This window comes from Schistocerca piceifrons, chromosome 5 (genome assembly GCF_021461385.2).
Source record: "Schistocerca piceifrons isolate TAMUIC-IGC-003096 chromosome 5, iqSchPice1.1, whole genome shotgun sequence".
NCBI classification, from domain to species: domain Eukaryota; kingdom Metazoa; phylum Arthropoda; class Insecta; order Orthoptera; family Acrididae; genus Schistocerca; species Schistocerca piceifrons.
The window spans coordinates 230478082-230498601 of record NC_060142.1 but is presented as its reverse complement, the minus strand read 5'-3'; the positions used below and the strand labels follow the sequence as shown (position 1 = coordinate 230498601).

At 42.0% G+C, this 20520-nt stretch overlaps 1 protein-coding gene across 2 annotated transcripts in view; it reads right to left on the bottom strand.

Moving 5' to 3' along the window:
* LOC124798448 (high affinity cAMP-specific and IBMX-insensitive 3',5'-cyclic phosphodiesterase 8A) overlaps window positions 1-20520 on the bottom strand; it is a 1735971-nt gene that overhangs the window by 436468 nt on the left and 1278983 nt on the right. The window lies entirely within an intron of this gene.

Genomic DNA, 20520 nt, shown 5'->3' with positions numbered 1-20520 from the left:
ACTATACTTCACTGATATGAAGAGTGGTTATAATTAAACTTTCGCTACTTGAGAGGACTCCCAAGACAAATGAGTAATCGTAGAAAATGAGACTTCGTGGAAACATTTGTAAGGATATGTGGAAGAGAAATAACGAATAAACCTTTAAAATAAACGTTTTTATTTCCACATAAGAGGGGTAACATTTGTTTATGCGCACCATCTTAACGTTCCAGCTTACAAACGTTGCTCAATACGACAACCTTCTGGGTGCCCGACAGCCTGGAACAGCACAAGAGATACCATTTCGCAATTGCTGGCAGCACTTCTCCAACGGTAGGCCACTGAATGTTCAGCTGTCGTGACACAGTTCGTGTGCTACTTGAAGATCGTACACTGCGTCCAGAATTCTCATCCATAGCAACAGTAACGTTTCCAACAATTTGTGGTGCAATTGGCCGTCGGAATCTCTCAAGAGAAATTCCAAAATCACCACTTAATTCGAACTTCTGAATCATGTTCTGCGACCCCTGTGAGGAAATAGGACCTATCCGTATTCCTTTACTGAACTGACACTTGCGAAGAGTCCGAGAACTGCTGCTGTTTTGATGAAACGACTTTACGAGTAAAGCGCTGCTCACGCTGTCCGGACACATGTTGATAGTCTACAACTATAATGCACACTGATTCTTGTGTTTCAGCCCTTCGCCGCCGTACCGCATGGAAGCGCCAAAAATCGGACATCCTGACATGTGCATAGTAACTAACTACTGCTACAGAGCGACACTTATGGAATAATAAGTTCGCAAAATCATAAGTAGAGCCAAATAATAATTTAGCTTTACAAAACTTGCCCTTCAAAAAGTTGTTTCTCATCTAACTATAAGAGAATAACGAAAATCTGTAATATAGTAAAGTGTGTGTGAAAAGATTATGTAATGTAATCATTATATACATAAAACGAATATGTATTACAGAGCGCTGGAGGTGCTTCACAATAATAGGAAGGGAATTTGTATGGCAAAATAAAAACAGCGTTTCATTTCGTTGCATAGATGGACCACATCTCCCGGAATAATATACAAGCAATTAAGGAATAACAGAAAACAAAAACAAAAGAGACTAAAGAACTTGTTACGTTTATCGTCTACTTAGTCTGATTATGGATGACTAATGGCTCTAAGCACTATGGGACTTAACATCTGTCATCAGTCCCCTAGACTTAGAACTACTTAAAAGTAACTAACATAAGGACATCACACACATCCATGACCAGGGCAGTATTCGAACCTGCGACCGTAGCAGCAGCGCGGTTCCGGACTGAAGCGCCTAGAACACCTCGGCCATAGCGGCTGGCTGATTAGCTCAGCACCCACTGTTTCGCTCTCGTTTGCGTAGTGGTGACACCATACATAATTTCATAAATTATTGAACAATATGAAAAAAAAACAGATTAGTCACAAACTACGGCGTGCACACACTTTATTCAACATGTAAACGTCACTACAGATACTCGGGTTTACGTTATGACATTTTCAATATTCCTGCCGTCATTGGCGATGATGTTGCCCAGACGAATAAGGAAATTTTGCACGACCCGCTGAAGTTATAAAACATCGATGCTGTGGATGACCTTCTGAATGGCTCTTTTCAGCTCAGCAGTGGCTTTGGGGTTATTGCTGTAGACATTGTCTTTAATACAGTGCCACAAAAAAGGAGTCGCATGTGTTCAGAGTCCCAGAATATGGCGGCCAATCGAGGCTCATGCCAGTAGCCTCCGGGTACCCCAGAGCCAGAATGCGGTCCCAAAAAGTGCTCCACCAGGACGTCAGATACTCTCCTGCTTCGACATAGTCGAGCTCCGTCATGCATGAATCACTTCTTGTTGAAATCAAGGTCACTTTGGATAATGAGGATGAAATCACCTTCCAAAACATTCACGTACCGTACGGTAGTCACTGTGCCATCATGGAATATCGCACCGATTATTCCGTGATTGGACATTGCACACCACACAGTCACCCGTTGAGGGTTATGATACTTCTCGATCGCGAAATGTGGATTCTCAGTCCACCAATTGCATCAGTTTTGCCTACTGTCGAACCCATCCAAACGCTAAACCAAACGACATTCACATCAAACTCCTGTTCGTCAGTTCTGTGGACAGTAGTGTTGGCGATACACAACCACTGTTCCCTGGCTCTGGGGCGTAATGGTTGATAGGTTTGAATTTTGTATGGGAAGAGATGCAGGTCTTCTACAACAATTTGTCGCAGTGTCTCCCGGTTGATTCCCACCTGTTGTGCATCTCGCCTGATCGATTTCATGGGGCTGGTTTGAAACACAGCGTGTGTCTTTTAGATGTTTTCAGGCATTTTCACTGTTTTTTGACGACCGACATTTCCAACTCTATCATCACGAACACTACCCGTTCTCTCAAACTTGCGAATCAAATTATTGATTGTTAGCACACTTGGACCGGTTGTGTTCAGCTTGAACACGATCTCAAACTTCCTTTGAACCCAGTTGGGTTGTTATTTCTCGCATAGTAGACCTTCGCAAGCGCTCTACGCTCAGGCACGCTGGAGCGTGACATTTTCACATGCAAATGACCGACAACAACAAGTCGCGTGCGTATGAGCATGCTAATTCCCATCATACCCCGCGGCCAGCCGTGCAGTTTGAACGTCCTAACGCAAACCATTCATTCAGAAGTTATGACTATTTTATTTCATGTAGTTCAATAATTGTCACCCTGTATATTAGGCACACAGAAAAATTAATGTATTATGAGCCTTTCCTTTTTCTTTCCAATTCTGACAAAGTCAGTTTGCCGGGGGTGACTGTTAAATGGCTTCCTTTGATTTAGTCCTCAAATTGCAAAACCTTCTAAACTTCCCACGGTAATGAAGGCTTCTAAACCACGCTCTTTTCAGAGTGAATTTCTGTCCAAACAGCGATTCTGATCACTGGTGTTCATTGTTTTTATTAATCATATCTTTCGAATTCTTCTGGTGACATTTTCAGAGAAATTTTCAGCCCCTAACACATATTTATTTATATCCAACCGAGAAATGAAATATAATTTTCATGGATCTAGCTTTTTTTTAAATATAACAACACATTTTCTTATAAATTTTCATCCCCTATTCCAACCCCTTGAGGTCTGAATTCCAAAAATAGTGATACACATATGACAAACACAGATTTTTATAGATTAAGCTATGGAAAGGGTTTCATAACAAATAATTTTACAAAAACTAGCATCCCCTACTTCACTCCCTTACGGTTTGAATTTCCAAAAACACTGGATGATGTACTTTTTATTTCTGACTGAGAAATCAAATACCAGTTTGCACAGATGTTGCTTTAAAAATGTTTCAGTAGTTCTTCAATAATGATTTATTTTCAAAAAAACTTTCACCCACTATTTTACCCACTTAGTCGTTGAACTTCCCAAAATGCTGAGCACTTTTTTTAAATTTCTAACTGAGAAAATAAATGCCAATTTTCAAACTACTAGCTTCAAAGTTTTCTTAACAGTGATATATTTTCATCCCCTATTTCACTCCCTTAGAAGTGGGCTTTCGAACACTCCCTTCCTAAATGATGCCTACAGATTTCTAGTTTCTGTTCTTAGCGGTTTGGGCTTGGCAATGATGAGTCGGCAAATCTGCCTGGCCCTATTCCACCCCCTTAAGGGTTGAATTACCAGAATCATGGAAACACTTTTTTATTTCGATCTGAGAAGCCCAATTCTAATTTTCAACAATTTAACTTTAAAAATGCTCTCCCAATTAAACGTTTCTTAAAATATTTCTTACCCTATATCATCCCTTTAGGGGTTGAATTTCCAAGAACAGAGATTTAGCTTCAAAAATGCTTGCATAATGAAATATTTCCATAAAAACTTTCAGCCCCTATTTCACCCCCTTAGAGACTGAATTTCCAAAAACAGTGAAACACTTATTTTTTTATTTGTAATCTAAAAGCCAATACACATTTTAATAGATTCAGCTTTAAAAATGCTTTCGTAGTGAAATATTTTCATAAAACATTTCATTCCTTATTTCACCCCCTTAGGAGCTGAATTTCCAAAAACAATGAAACACATATTTTTTATCTGTAAGCTAGAAGTCAAATATCAATTTCCATAGAAACAGCTTTAAAAACACTTTATTAAGGAACCGCTATTGATTTTTAAAAGAAGGGTACACTGCTTCATCCCCGTAATGCTGAAACATGTATTTCTTTATTTCTGACCGAGAAACCAAATACAAATTTTCGTAGGTTTAGCTTAAAAATTGTCTTAATAGCGACATATTTAAAAAACATTTCATCACCTATTTGATCCGCTTAGGGGAGGAGTTTCAAACAAATGCCTTCTTAAACGACGCCTACAGCATAAGATCAACGCCCTTTGCAAATTTCAAGTTTCTATTCTTAGTGTTCTGGACTGGGTGATGATCAGTCAGTGTGTCTGTCACTCGGAACATTGCCTTTTATACATAGAGATTACCGAAAAGAAGAACATCGTTGTGGTCTAGTCCAAGTAGTAGTGGCTGCAGTATGAAACACTGCAAATATTTACTAATATCCCTGATTATAGTAAGCAGAAAATTCCACTGTTATGACAATAGCATGGGGATGCAGGAGGAAACACAAAATATTGCACTGATGACATAATTGTAGTTCCTGGAGAAGCTCCAGAATATGTTTTCTCGAGTTACAGTCTTACTAACATTTATGTAATAAAATTTTAAGCTATGCGTAAATTCAGAAGTCTTCTCCCTATACTGCCTTTACAATGATGTGCCCTTTGAGATGCAAAAATGAATGTATTGAGTTCTTTTCTTTTAAATTAGAAATGGCTGTCTTAACGATCTTATGTTGCTGTATATTTATTGTTATTGGTTATAACATTCGCGTCTCTGCAGACAAAATCTATTTGTTGGGTATCAAACGTAAGTTCATTTACGTATATGAGTAAACAACACTGGATCTCGGATTGAATCTTGTGGAACGCAATTAATTATATCTCGCCAGTGAGAAGACTGTTCCCGTTTCCCTTTTTTGAATCGAGCACTGCACCTCCCTGCGTCTTTCCACGCAACACGACGTGAGCCATTTGTTAACGATGCTCCTACATATGACATGGCCAATTTGCTTCCCGACCATTGTTAAACCAGAGTTTTTGTTCCGCCTGCCTGATTTCGATGTCGAGAGGCCATTAAACTTCATCTTTCCTCCCAGCCCTCCTTTTAATGACATTTTGTACCCTTTCTCCTCTTCATTTTCGATGTATTTCTCCTCCTGCTCCCCGTCGTCTTCGTCGTCGGGTTGTCTAGTTATTAGCTCGCACATGCGCTGTGTGCGGCGACAAACGCTATCCTACCGAACACGAAGCCTGGGTAGGATCGGGCTCCTGGTGCTGACAGTGGTCTATTTGGGATGGCGGAAGCCCGCGTCCGATACCTCTGACATTTTGATACGCAGGGTTTCGTAACGTACAACCACTGTTCCCTGAAAACTCTTTGTGCTATGCAAAAACCTGATAAGCCCAACAGCCTCGCTACACATTCCTGTCTTCAGCGTAAAGAATGAAACACTAAGACTTTCTTGAGATATGTCCTCGTTAATAGAGAGATCATCTACTTTTCCTTCCTCTCAGGACAATTCTAGAATATTTTTTTACATGTGAATTTGCGAACAGTAACAGCTAAGCACAAATTCTCTGTCTCTCTTAAGCTAAAAATCTCCTCACTGCTTCAATTATCTTGGCAAAAACACTGAAGCTCAGGCCTATTGATTAAATCTACTTTTCGTGAAAATAGACTCGCCACATGACAAAAGAAAATGCCATGAAAGTTTTTCAAGCGGTCACAGAACGGGTACAATATTTGTAAAATTATTGCCATTTTTACATTTCACATTTGGCATGTTTCATGGTTACATTTATGAAACGTTACATTACGAATTCATAACCAAGTGAACTTCACAGACACCGTAAATTCACGTTCACTTGGCATTTTTACGAACTTCCGTATTCTGCTGTGCTCTGATTTTCTTTAAATTCCGTTCTCTTCTGACACTCATTGAATCTATGAGGGGTAGAATACTCTTTGTACATTGTAGGCTCATACCTAATTGAAGCAAAAACCCACCAACTCTGTCAGTGATTGACCGTCAGGCGGAGTTGACCTACACCAGACATTGTGAGGGAACTGCAAACAGGCCCTACTTAACGTGTCAGTTACTACTTCGTTGTTATTAGGCAAGAATGACAGAGTGTGAATCGCTACAACTTTGTAAGAGTTCACTGCTTTTGGTGAAGATCAACTTAAATGTTTTATCCACGTAGATACGGTTTCAAATCTCAGTGGACAGTTGCTTTCTGTCCCGCGAGTCATGCTCATGTGAAGTTATCGTTGGTAAGTCTATGCGCTGTGAAAATGTATGAAATTGCTTCACGTTTTATAACGAAGCAAAGAAACGGAAAATAATTAAAAAACACCGAGAAATGGACTATGATTAATGACTCCGAGAAGATTTTAGGAAAAAATTCGTTGCTGCCACTGCGTCTAACCGTATCTTATGTCACTGTTCATACAAACTGTAATACATAGAATTAAAAGTTATAGTGTCTTCCTGCTGTACATCGTTTTTACGAATCACACCAACTGACAGGTCGACCTATGTTGCAGTAACATAGGTCTCATAATGTAACTTGACTATACTTAACAGGGCGTGGTTTACCTTCCGCGGGAAGGATACTCCGATGAGTTAACAACAAGCCCGGAGAAATCAATAGCGCGAAGTTTAGTTATGTGTTAAACTCACGGTGAACAGAGTACAAGTTGTTATCATTCGTCAGATTGTCAGGCTTTTAGAAGAGGTCAGTTTGGAAACTTTTAGAGAGGTAATCCAACTTGCTGATGCAATTATTCCACCATCAGCCTAAATAGATCTCGTAAAAGCAATATGGCAATTTTTACGTTGGAGATTAGTGTGTGGATTAGGAGTACAACTTTTTTTTCATAGAGCCACTCCGCTTAGTAATACATTTCATGTTTCACATCTGAGCAATATGTTTGCTACCTACAAACACATAATTTTTGCAGCCAATGAGAAAGAGAAAAGTACATACATATAGTGTGATTTTTAAGGTTTCAGGTTCCTGACTGATACAAGATGCGTTTCCAGAACTAAGGAAGTGGTCCCGATTTGTAAAATACGTAGTAAAATTTTGCCCAGTCGGTTAACAACAATGTCTGATCTTCAGTTCACGCTAAAATAAATTTTTTCTGAGCTTGGGTACACAGCCATGGTAATTTACCAAAAGGAAATTTTTTAGTGCAAGTTCGTTGAATTATCTATCTTAAATAACATTCACTGGCTAATCTGTGACTAACACTATGCACGAGCGTGAAATGCTAGAAGTACTCAAGTGTAATGACAGTTCGCTTGAAAATGAGAAGTAGTTGAAAGGGATCAATCGTGAAGCTTAAAAAATCTTACTGTTGAATAAAACAAAGATGGCCTTATACGAAAAAGTTTTCATTTTGTGTAATTATAACTTCAATACATTGTAATGTAATTAAATAAGGTAAACATCATTGCAAACATCGACATAATAAGCAGCCAGTTTCATTAAAGAAATTTAATTTCTTTACCGGTTTCGGGTACTTAGTGCCCTTCTTCAGAAGGTATTATTGGGTCTGTACAAAAATGCTATACTACTTTTGTACAGACGCTATGAAGATCACGGCATTGGACTTCATCAGCTCGGCGCATCTGAACTTCGTCATCGGCTCGGTAATTGTAGCTAGGAACATTAACTTTTTCACTACTCGTGTTCGGTACAGACTTACTATTCATGAAGTGTGAGCTCCATTGTGATTTGTCAGAACTTTAACTTTTGTTCCACGACTTATATCGTCCAGAAAGGGACTTGATTATTTGTTTTCCAGTTATTGACGTTTTGCAAAACAGTATTGTTTACTACAGTGTTCAAGAATCATTGTTCTTGCCACAGTAAATTTTCTGAACAGCTATTCAATTTCTATGGTGTTACCTGATTAGTTTTGGAAGACACTTCAAGAAGAATTTTTTTATCTGTTGTTGTCAATATGGATCTAAAGGCTCAGAACTGTGCGCATTCAACATAATTGTGTCAATAAATATTTTTCTAGTTTAGGCCCTGTATATCAATTATGCTGGGCATGATAAAAAGAATCTCAAACAGCCCTCTCTATCCTTTGGAGTATTATACTTCTCTTATGTTCCATATCCCAAGGAGTAGAGCATGTTGTGTGCGATGCTGCGCAATACAGGGACATGGTTTTTTTTCAGCCAGTTTCCTGTCGAGCTGGAGGTGGCGCAAATAACTTCCCAACCGAGAATAAATCTGAAGGGATTACGAGTTGCAGCATTTACCTTATAACCAAGGGAAATATCCCGAAATCTGGATGATTGGGGCTACTCTTTATTTATTCCTAGGACAACGCTGTAAACTTGAGGAAAAAGTATTATAATAAAAATGTGAAACATAAAGAGAGAGAAAATCCAGAATGCTACGGGATGACGTTGGAATTTCATGGTCATAGCATAACCACACATAGCTTAACAGGTGTTTCATAAATGCAAGACTAATATTACGGTTACTATTCACATTGTCTTCAATCATGTTTTCAACTTCGTTCTATTTTTCTCAATATAATTAAAATAGAAGCAAAATCCTTAACTAACATCAAACTTCAAACCAACCACTTTAACACAATGCATAGCTCTACCTTACGGACTCCAGCGACGCGGAAGAGCCTCTTGCTAGAAACTTGTGCGTCAGTTATTATCTGAGGAATACGTTCCCTGATAACAAACAGTTCTATTCACTCGGCTTGTTTCATGGAGAGGAAGTGTTGAGTAATTAATAATACGGTATTCATGCAGTATTGATCATTTAAGTGTGGCAAACAGCTCATTCAATCGTAACGAGATTGCCAAAACAAAGCAGTGAAATGAGAAATTACTGAAATTTGTATACTGAAGAAAGCCTCGAGGCGATTGATAAATCATGTATTAGTTAAATTTGAAGTTTCATATGACACTTTGCATCATTCAATAAAAACCAAGTAACCAGACTTAGCGGTATCACACAAGCGTCACAGGTTCAACTGAATGAGGTTCAAATGGTTCAAATGGCCCTGAGCACTATGGGACTCAACTGCTGAGGTCATTAGTCCCCTAGAACTTAGAACTAGTTAAACCTAACTAACCTAAGGACATCACAAACATCCATGCCCGAGGCAGGATTCGAACCTGCGACCGTAGTGGTCTTGCGGTTCCAGACTGCAGCGCCTTTAACCGAACTGAATGAGGAATATATATAAGTGACGCTGATCTCATTCTTATTAAACTTAACAATAACTTTGAATTTCCACGAAATGTGCATATTAACATATATTAAAAATGTATAATATGAATGTGAAACATTCTGAACGGTATTGAAATGACTTGTATGACACAACAGAAATTAACCTCACGTCAAAACATTCTGTTTTCTTGTGGTAGAAGCAGTAATTCGAAAAACGAAAGACCAATGTTTTCAAGAAACATGCTGTACATATCCTGTACTCAAATAAGTATCGACTAGCTATGGATTTGTTAGCGTAGGCGGCGAAGTCATCAGAGGCGGAGCCCTAGCTTACACCGTCCAGTCACAGTAGTGTGACCACCTCTCAAAAGCCTAACTAACGACCTTCTGCAGCGCAGATCGCTACGAGATGTACATGAAGAGAGTCAATGAGGTTCTAGAAGGTATCGATAGGGATGTGGAGCCATGCCGCCTCCAGTGTCGTGGCCAGCTGCGCTACGTTTCTCGGTTGAGAACCCACTTCAGTTTAAATTCAGGGAGTTTGGTGTACAGACGAGTGCGGTAAACGCATTATGGTCCTCTTGGAGCCAAGCAAGTATAATACGAGATGCACTGTCCTGCTGGTAGATGCCTGCTGGTAGAGGCTGTATGAAAGGGTGGACATGATCCCCAATGATAGATGCATACTTAAGTTGATCCATTGCACCTTGCAGAACAACATCATCTAGAGAATGTTACGAAATCATTCCACAGACCTTAACGGTCACTCCTCTGACCTGGACCCTTCCGACGATTATTACACATAAAATGTGATTCATCTGAAAAGGCCATTTGTCGCGACTCAGTGGACGTGGACGCGGTACTGGCGTGCAAATTCCAGCCTTCGTCGCCGATGAACAACTGTCAGAACGGGTGAGTGAACAAGATACCTGCTGCAGAGGTTAATATGCAGAAACGTTCGCTGAACGGTCGTTAAGGACACTATCTTGGTAGCTCCTTCATTTATCTGGCAGGCAGTTACTCAGGCGTTGCATGTCTATGCTCGCGTACGTATCTCCGCTACTATAGTCGTTCACCCCTGTCATCTAAGGCCTGTCGTGCACCACAGTTGCCTCGGCGCAGGCTGTAATTAGCGGCATCTTGGCATGGACGGTATAATTTAACAACGGAGGCACGCGAACAGTTTACAAACTTAGTCGTATCGGAAATGCTTCCTCCCTTGACCCGAAAGCCAGTGATCATGGCCTTTCGGACTTCAGATAAATCGCTCCGTTTACGCGTTAAGACGACTACACTGTTTTCCGCGACCCCCTTACACGCTTTATACAGGGTGTTACAAAAAGTAACGGCCAAACTTTCAGGAAACATTCCTCACACACAAATAAAGAAAAGATGTTATGTGGACATGTGTCCGGAAACGCTTAATTTCCATGTTAGAGCTCATTTTAGTTTCGTCAGTATGTACTGTACTTCCTCGATTCACCGCCAGTTGGCCCAATTGAAGGAACGTAATGTTGACTTCGGTGCTTGAGTTGACATGCGACTCTTTGCTCTACAGTACTAGCATCAAGCACATCAGTACGTAGCATCAACAGGTTAGTGTTCATCACGAACGTGGTTTTGTAGTCAGCGCAATGTTTACAAATGCGGAGTTGGCAGATGCCCATTTGATGTATGGATTAGCACGGGGCTACAGTTTACAAGTACGACACAACATGTGGTTCCTGCACGATGGAGCTCCTGCACATTTCAGCCGAAGTGTTCGTACGCTTCTCAACAACAGATTCGGTGACCGCTGGATTGGTAGAGGCGGACCAATCCCGTGGCCTCCACGCTCTCCTGACCTCAACCCTCTTGACTTTCATTTATGGGGGCATTTGAAAGCTCGTGTCTACGCAACCCCGGTACCAAATGTAGAGACTCTTCGTGCTCGTATTGTGGACGCCTGTAATACAATACGCCATTCTCCAGGGCTGCATCAGCGCATCAGATATTCCATGCGACGGAGCGTGGATGCATGTATCCTCGCTAACGGAGGACATTTTGAACATTTCCTGTAACAAAGTGTTTGAAGTCACGCTGGTACGTTCTGTTGCTGTGTGTTTCCATTTCATGGTTAATGTGATTTGAAGAGAAGTAATAAAATGAGCTCTAATATGAAAAGTAAGCGTTTCCGGACGCATGTCCACATAACATATTTTCTTTCTTTTTGTTTGAGGAATGTTTCCTGAAAGTTTGGCCATACCTTTTGTAACACCATGTATGCATTATACTGCTAGTGCTGCTATCTGCAGTCTGTGAGTGGTTATTGCACGTCGGCGTCAAACTCTGGTCGCTTAAATGGGACTGGACCGTATAGTTGGAGAACGATGATTGATCAGCATTCACAAAAGGTGATTTAGTAAGACCACACGACGTGGATCTGAGCCTGTGCTCATCCCGCATACTGCTATAGACCCTGAACTGGTGCCACACGCTCTTGGCCCTAATAACTTTCGTTAAGAAAATCGTCTGTTCGCCAACGAGCCGTCATTCCGCTGAGCGTTGCATTTACACTTTCCTTACTGCGTGTGACTGGAAAACAACAATTTAGATCAATCCTAGACGTTTCAATTATACTGAAAAAAATGTTATTTAAAATGGTTGATATGAACATTTTGACGTCGAAGGACAAGTTACAAGTTCTATGTCGCAATAGAGCATTGCGCAAAATGAAATGTAGGCCCTTTTCTTGTTTAAGTAGTCTATCTATTAATTCGTATGTGGAATATAGAGCTTACTACTTAACAATAATGTGTGGCAGTCTTGAAATGCAACATCCCAACGATACTGACAGCAGATTGTTTCTCTAGAGTACAACATAATTTCAGTTTAGTTACCTGCACGTACGATATCTCACAAAGACGATGAACAATTCATTTGGTTTAAAAATGTAGTATAAAAAGTTACTATTTTCAAACTATGAAGAACGTTCTCAAGTACGAATAAATGTTAAGAGATTAGCGGCCACTGCCAGCGAGATGAAGTAGCCCACGAGAAAATAAATCTGAGGAGAATTCGTTCAAGACCACGTTCAAGCCAGAATTCCGGACTTCAGTAATTGATTGGAGAGAAACTAAAGAAACTCCGAATCGGAACGGAAAATTGAGGATTTGTGCCCTATTTATCTTCAACAGCCAAACAGGCAGCATAGATATATACTGCTTTTAGTGACCCTTAAGTAATACAAGAGAAAATGTGTTCACAAGATTTATGACTTCCAAACAAAGATAATATATCTTCCCGTTACTTTTCTTTCTGCACTTAGGGTTTTACTCTTTATGTGAAGAGTTTCTGCGAATTTAAAATAAACGGTAGAACACATTAATATATATGAATATGTATGGACATGTTTATGATAACGATTTGTTTTAGAGCCGGCCGATGTGGCCGTGCGGTTCTAGGCGCTTCAGTCTGGAACCGCGTGACCGCTACGGTCGCAGGTTCGAGTCCTGCCTCGGACATGGGTGTGTGTGATGTCCTTAGGTTAGTTAGGTTTAAGTAGTTCTAAGTTCTAGGGGACTGATGACCACAGATGTTAAGTGCCATAGTGCTCATTGCCATTTGAACCATTTTGAACCATTTGTTTTAGAATGAGGTGATAGTACTGGTGAATTTTTCATAACCCTTGCTTTCCGGATTGTTTCATACCCATTGATGAGGTGACGCTGGAAGAAATACTCCATTTGTCATTCACTTGTAGGGATATACACTCATACACTCATGAGTGCCGCGCGGGTAGCCGGGTGGTCTAGCCGCCTTGCCACAGTTCGCGTCTCCCCCTATCGGAGGTTCGAGTCCGCCCTCGGGCATGGGTGGGTGTGTTGTCCTTAGTGGAAGTTAGTTTAAGTCAGATTAAATAGTGTGCAAGCCTAGGGACCAATGACCTCATCAGTTTGGTCCCACAGGAACTTACCACAAATTTCCAAATTTGCACTCAAGAGTCAAAACAATATGGCCACTGCCCACCACAATACTGAGTGCGCCTTGTGGCGTTGCGGTCACGTAACGCGGAAATGAAAGTATGTAGCGCTGCAGAGATAAATGGGTAATCATTCTAGTGACGATACGGGCCAGGAATGGGGAAAACGATTGACATACGTGACACTGACGAAGGATAGATTGTAATGGCCCGGCTTGTGGCACGTGATCTCGGAAAAGGGGAATCTTTTCGTGCGCTGCTGTCGTGAGCGTCTACGGAAAATGGTAGAAGGATGGTAAAACAACGAACAGGAGACAGGGTGTCGGACGCCCATGCCTTAACATAGAACGTAGAGGGCGAACGCTTGCCTGTTCTCTAAATCAAGACAGCCATCGATCTGTGGCAGACCTGACGACACAGTCCAATATCGGTGCAGGCACAAGTGTCTCGGAGGACACTGTTCAGTGCACATCGTTGAACATGAGGTTACGCAGCAAACAACCGTTTCGTGATCCCATGTTTAGCAGAAGACATCATCAATTACGGTTTCAGTGGGCTGGGGATCATAAAGGCTGGACCATAGAACACTTGCAAAGTGTGATCTGCTCCGATGAATCGCGGTTCTTGTTACATCTGGTCGTTGGCCGTGTTCTTAGATGCGGCACCTCTAAACATGTACGCACCTCGGACGCAGACCGGTAGAAGTAGTATTATGCTGCGGGAGACATTCACCTGCGCTTCCTTTTGAGCTGTGGCTGCAGTCGAAGTCACCACGAAATGTATGGACTACGTGAACATTACTGCATACCATTTAGATCCCTTCATGGATGATGTATTCCCCGAAGACGAAGGCTTCTTCCAGCAGGTAACTGTCCACTTCCCAAGGCTTGTGCTTGACGGTGACCTCGCGTTGATATCTTTGACATCAAATTCGCCAATGGAACACATCAGGGATGCTATCGGGCACCTATTAGATTGTATGTTGTCTATTCTACAAATATAGCACCATTCTTCTATCGGAGATCATTGGAACAGCGAAAGTTCCAGGGGACTGGAAGAAGGTCCACGTCATAGCAATGTATAGAAAGGGTACAAAATCGGATGTACATAATTATCGGCCAATTTCACTGACATCGATTTGTTGTTGAATCATGGAATGTTCAGACGTAATGACCTTTCTAGACTCTGAGAAGCTCATCTGTAGAAACCAGCACGGTTTTTGGAAACAGCGGTCACGCGAGACACAGCTGGCCCTCTTTGTGCATGATATACAACAGGCTCTAGATACCGGCTCTCAGGTTGATGCCATATTTCTCGACTTTCGAAAGGAATTTGACTCAGTTCTGCACTGTCGCTTGCTCCAAAAAGTGCGCGCTTACGGTCTATCCGATGACATATGGGGTTGGATAGAAAGTTTTCTAACAGACAGAGAGCAGTATGTCGTGCTGAATGGGATGACTTCAACAGAAACAAGCGAAACTTCGGCTGTGCCCCAGGGCAGCGTAATAGGCCCAATGCTTTTTACGATTTACATGAACGATCTGGTTGATGGTATTGACAGTGACATTAGACTGTTTGCCAATGATGCTATAGTCCACAGGAAAGTGGTATTATACGAAAGCTGTGAACGAATCAATGAGGATTTGCAGAAAATAAATGCGTGGTGTAATGACTGGCAGTTATCTCTCAATATTAGTAAGTATAACCTAGTAACCTACTGCGTATAACAAGACGAAAATCCCCATTAATGTACGAGTACAAAATAAATGCCCATTCTTTGAAAGCGGTAACATCCGTCAAGTATCTGGGTGTGATTATTCGAAATGATCTCATATGGAATAATAAGATTATACAAGTAACGGGCAAGGCGGACTCTAGATTGAGGTTTATTGGTAGAATCCCGAAGTGATGCAGTCCTTCAACAAAGGAAATTACTTACAATACGTTAGTTCTTCCAGTATTAGAGTATTCGTCCGTGTGGGACTCTTACCGGTTGGGGCTGATTCAACAGAGGTCCAAAGAAGAGCGGCAAGATTCGTGAATGGTACATTTAGCCATAGCGAGAGCGTTACAGGTCTCATAGAAAGAAGTTTGAAGTGGGACACACTTGCAGATAGACGACGCGCTAAACGGACGGGGCTGCTCACTAAATTCCGAATCCGATCTGTGGTGTCACCGCCAGACACCACACTTACTAGGTGGTAGCCTTTAAATCGGCCGCGGTCCATTAGTATACGTCGGACCCGCGTGTCGCCACTGTCAGTAATTGCAGACCGAGTGCCACCACACGGCAGGTCTAGAGAGATGTCCTGGCCCTCGCCCCAGTTGTACAACCGACTTTGCAAGGAACGGTTCACTGACAACTACGCTCTCATTTGCCGAGACGATAGTTGGCATAGCCTTCAGCTACATTTGCTACGACTTAGCAAGGCGCCGTATTCAATTGATATTGAGATTCTATTAATGTATCATCAAGAGCGATGTTCTACAAATGTGGATTAAAGTTAAGTATTCCAGAAGCTACGTACTTTTCTTTATAGCATTCATTACGTATCCTGTTTCAGACCTCACGCCAGCCTGCGTGAGTTTAAGCGCGTGCCTTTCGGCTTCCTCTCATTGTGTCTAGACTGTCTTGTCTAGACACAACACGATCTTCACCGAGAATGTAGAGTATATATTATTACCACCAACTTTCAAATCGCTCAATGATCACCATTCAAAGATAAGGGAAATTAGAGCTCGTACTGAGGCGTTCAGACAGTCGTTTTTCCCACGCGCAATCCGCGAGTGGAACAGAGGAGAGGAAATAGGGCTTTGGTGCAAATTGTGCCCTCCGCCACACACGGCTTGGTGGCTAGTGGAGTATATATGTAGATGTAGATGTACTCCGAGCCCAGAAATCAGCGGCCCGTAATTTACGGGAGTTGCGTGACTTGTGTGTAGATATCTGGTGTCACAAAGCATTTTGAAGGACATTGTTCCACCAGACTGTGTTTAAAACACTCACTAAGACAAAAAATACGACGCATCACGAAGGAGTTATCTGAATGGGATGGAAATTGATAGATGTGATGAACATGCACAGGAAAACAAATGATTACAACTCCAGAAAAATCGGATGATTTATTCAACAGAAATAGCTTAGAAACTGAGCAAATTAATAACACGTTGGTCCACCTGTAGCACTTAAGCAAACAGTTATTCGGCTTGCCATTGATCGAAAGTATTCTTGCAAGTCCTCCTGAGGGATATCGTGCCAAATTCTGTTCAGTTGGCACATTACATCTTGAAAATGCCTTCGAGGGCTCTGCTCTTAATATCTTCTGAATTGCGGAGAGATACGGCTGTCTTGCCGGCCGAGGTAGGGTTTGGCAGGCACGAAGATGAGCTGTAGAAAATCTCCCCTTGTGCAGGCAGGAGGGCATTATCTTGCTGAAATGTAAGCACTGGATGGCTTGCCTTGAAGGACAAGAAAGCGGCGCATAGAATATTGTCGACGTATCACTGTGCTGTGTGAGTGTCGCGGATGAGAACCAAAGAGGTCCTGCTGTGAAAAGAAGTGGCATCCCAGACCGTCGCTCATGAATGTCGGGCCAAATGGAGGGCGACACTCAGGTTGATATCCCACCACTGTCTGGGGCGTTACCAGTCAAGTCTTCGGGCTGAAATCGCATTGAATGTAGTAGAATTATCTTCAGTGATGGGTCCCGATTCGAAATGAGCCTCAATAACGAGCGAAGACGTGTCTGGAGACGCCCAAAACAATGGTAGGATACCCACCATACGGCTCGACAACCACGAGTTCAAATGGCTCTGAACACTATGAGACTTAACATCTGAGGTCATCAGTCACCCAGGACTTAGAACTACTTAAGCCTAACTAACCTAAGGACATCACACACATCCATGCCCGAGGCAGGATTCGAACCTGCGACCGTAGCGGTAACGTGGTTCCAGACTGAAGCGCCTAGAACCGCTCGGCCACAGCGGCCGGCTCTTTCATAGGAGGACCTCTTTGGTTGTCATCTGTGGCACTATTACAGCACAGTGTACGTCGATGATTTTCTACGCTACGTTTTGTTGCCCTTCATGGCAAGCCATCCTGCGCTTATATTTCTGCAAAATAACGCCACACTCGCACATGTGAGTGCCTCTACTGCTTCTCTTCATGCGTGTCAATACTTATCTTGGTCAGCGAGGTCGCCATCTCTCTCCAGTTGAGACAGTCTGGAGCATTATGAGCAGGGTCCTCCCACCAATGCGGGATTTTCTCCATCTAACACGCCAGGTGCACAGAATTTTGCACGATATCCCTCATGAGGACACCCAACAATCCTATCAATCAATGGCAAGCCGAATTACTGCTTATATAGGGATCAGAGGTGAACCAGTGTGTTACTGACTTGCTCAATTTGTGAAGCTCTTTCTATCGAATAAAGTATCCAATTGTTGTGAATTTGCAATCATTTGTTCGTCTGTACATGTACATCACATCTATTGATTTCCACCCCATTCGGAAAATTCCTTCGTGCTGTGTCGTTCTTTTTCTTTTTCATAGAGTGTATTTTATTTGTCCTATTACTTTCGGGAATTGCCCATTCTGAAGTGCGTCTATAGTAACAGTTGTGTGTACATCGTTAAAAAAATCGCTTGACAGACATGTTTGTGGACAGCTTGGTCATCAACGGCCATCATCTTTTAATGTTTAGTACAAATCGCAGTGTATGCACTTGTTCATGTAACTGTCACTTGTGTACGACAGCGTGGGAAGGCCCACGCACGCAGAGTGGCTGCTGTGTTGAGTTCGAAAGGAGGACCAATACGCTACTAAGCATAATGGTACGGCTCAGCAAGACAGTAAGAAGAACAGAGATGTCATAATGATGATGTAGAAGGTGAAAGCATGGGTAAAGGTGAAAAAGCTATTAATTTAGGAAGAAGATGTGGAATGGCGAAAGTACTTTGGTACAGGTGAAATGTAATTGGGCTTAAGGAGAGAAAAGGTGAGAGGGAACTGTAATGTGCTAGGAAGAGGGGCAGGAGGAAAAGAAAGAGAAGACAAAGGATTAGTAGTAGTAATAGAAGAAGACGAAGAAAACTAAGAGGAGGAGGAGCAGGAGGAGGAGGAGGAGGAGGAGGAGGAGGAGGTAGTGGTGGTGGTGGTGGTCGTGGTAGAGGAGGGAGATGGGCAGAGAGAAAAAACTTAGGTTTTATAGAAGAAGTAGACGTCAGGCTATATTTCAGGGTGTGGAAGTAGGAACCTACTCTTCGTCTGTGGTGATGGATGCAAAAGGATTTCCTGAAGCTTATGGGAGGGAATGATTAAAATTTAAAAATTAGCGGCCGAACTCGATCACATAAATAAAATTTAGAGCAGTATCAAGGAAGCGAAAGTATCAGCATGTTGCTCCCAAACGAGTAATCATAATGATAACTGCCATGTAGTTCAGTGACAGAATGAAACTGTAGATCAGAAATAGAGTTTTAATTGATAGCTGGACCCAGAATTAAGAAATTCAGCATAAAGGCGGAACAAAGGAAGAACAAACTCACCACTGTTTGCTCGCAAAATTACTGATACATCAATTGAAACTGTTACATACTTTAAACGATTGTTATTCTTTCCACTGATTTGTGGCAATCGAACAGTATAGGATCTTTTAACCTGTTTATGCCAAATATGTTGCATTTATTTATGCTCAAGATCAACTGCTCGTTCCTAAACCAACCGTCGACGTCCTTCCTGTAGACTACATTATCGTCTGCGAACACCATCATGGAGCTTCTGACGTTATAATGTAAACAGTAGCAGTCCTGTAATGCTCTTCTCGGGTAGATCTGAAATTAGCTATACATGTGTCTATTCTGTTCCATTAAGACCAGAGTGCTGGACCGAGCGAGGTGGCGCAGTGGTTAGCACACTGGACTCGCATTTGGGAGGACGACGGTTCAATCTCGCGTCCGGCCATCCTGATTTAGGTTTTCCGTGATTTCCCTAAATCGCTTCAGGCAAATGCCAGGATGGTCCCTCTGAAACGACACGGTCGACTTCCTTCCTCATCCTTCCATGATCCGATGAGACCGATGACCTCGCAGTTTGGTCTCCTTCCCCCAAATCAACTCCACCCAACCCCAGAGTACTGAGTTCTATGTGCTAAGAGTTCCAGAATCCAGTCACCAATCTGGTCTCATTCTCGGCAAGCTGGAACTTTTTTCACTGAGCATTCGTAAGGAATTGTATTGAATGGTCTGATGACTTCAAGGAAGTCGGCATTAACCTGGACTCCGATATCTACTAAACGAGCTGAGTTTCGCAAGATACCTGTGTGTAAAATCCATGTTGACTTTAATGAAGGAGATTTTACTTGTCCAAAAACATTATGGTCCATCAGAATAAATGATACTCATAATTCTAGAAGGAATTGACTTCGGGGAAGTAGGCCTATAGTTGTGTGCTTGTGTCCGATTTTTTTCCAGTAGCTTGATACCTTCGTTACTCCAGTAACATACAATTAACTCGCCACTAAAAGAGAAGAAAATTATTTCTTAACGCTTGCGCTGATTTGTGTGAGCTTTCTTTTTTGGGAGAGCCGATTGGTCGCGAATTGCAAAACCACAGTGAAAATCAAAAATGTTTTATTTGCTACATTATTTAGAACTTCCAGCTATTTCTGTACATAGTCAGCACTCTGACTTAGATATTTGTCGGTTTCTGGTACCAACTTTCTAATACCTGCTGGTCTGCAGTTTCTGTCTGTGCCAAAATGCTATCCTCACTGTCAGTGTTTCCATGTGGGCAAAGAGATGAAGCTCAGAGCGAGTGAATTCCGGCCTCTATAGCGGGTCATCGAAAACGCTGCATGACCGTCTATGTTGCAGTCTTGAAGAATGAGAACGTCTGATGACAACAATCCTCTTTCCTTGTCCTGAATTGCTCTTCGTAGGCGATATTGTCGAATAGTCTGATCTACTGGCTGAACAAGATCATCGATTGACATTCGCTTCCTTGCCCAACGGTCTGCATAGTGGAAGTCTGTACGTCCTGCTTTGAAATTCCTGAACCATTGCTGCACTTTGCTGTTATGGGTGATAGTTACGTTATGCAGTTGGAATGAAATGAGGTCGAATGCCTCAGCATGCACTTCACACTTGGTGAGAGACTATACAGTGCGGTTTAGATACCCCTACTCGTGGGTTTTGTGCAACC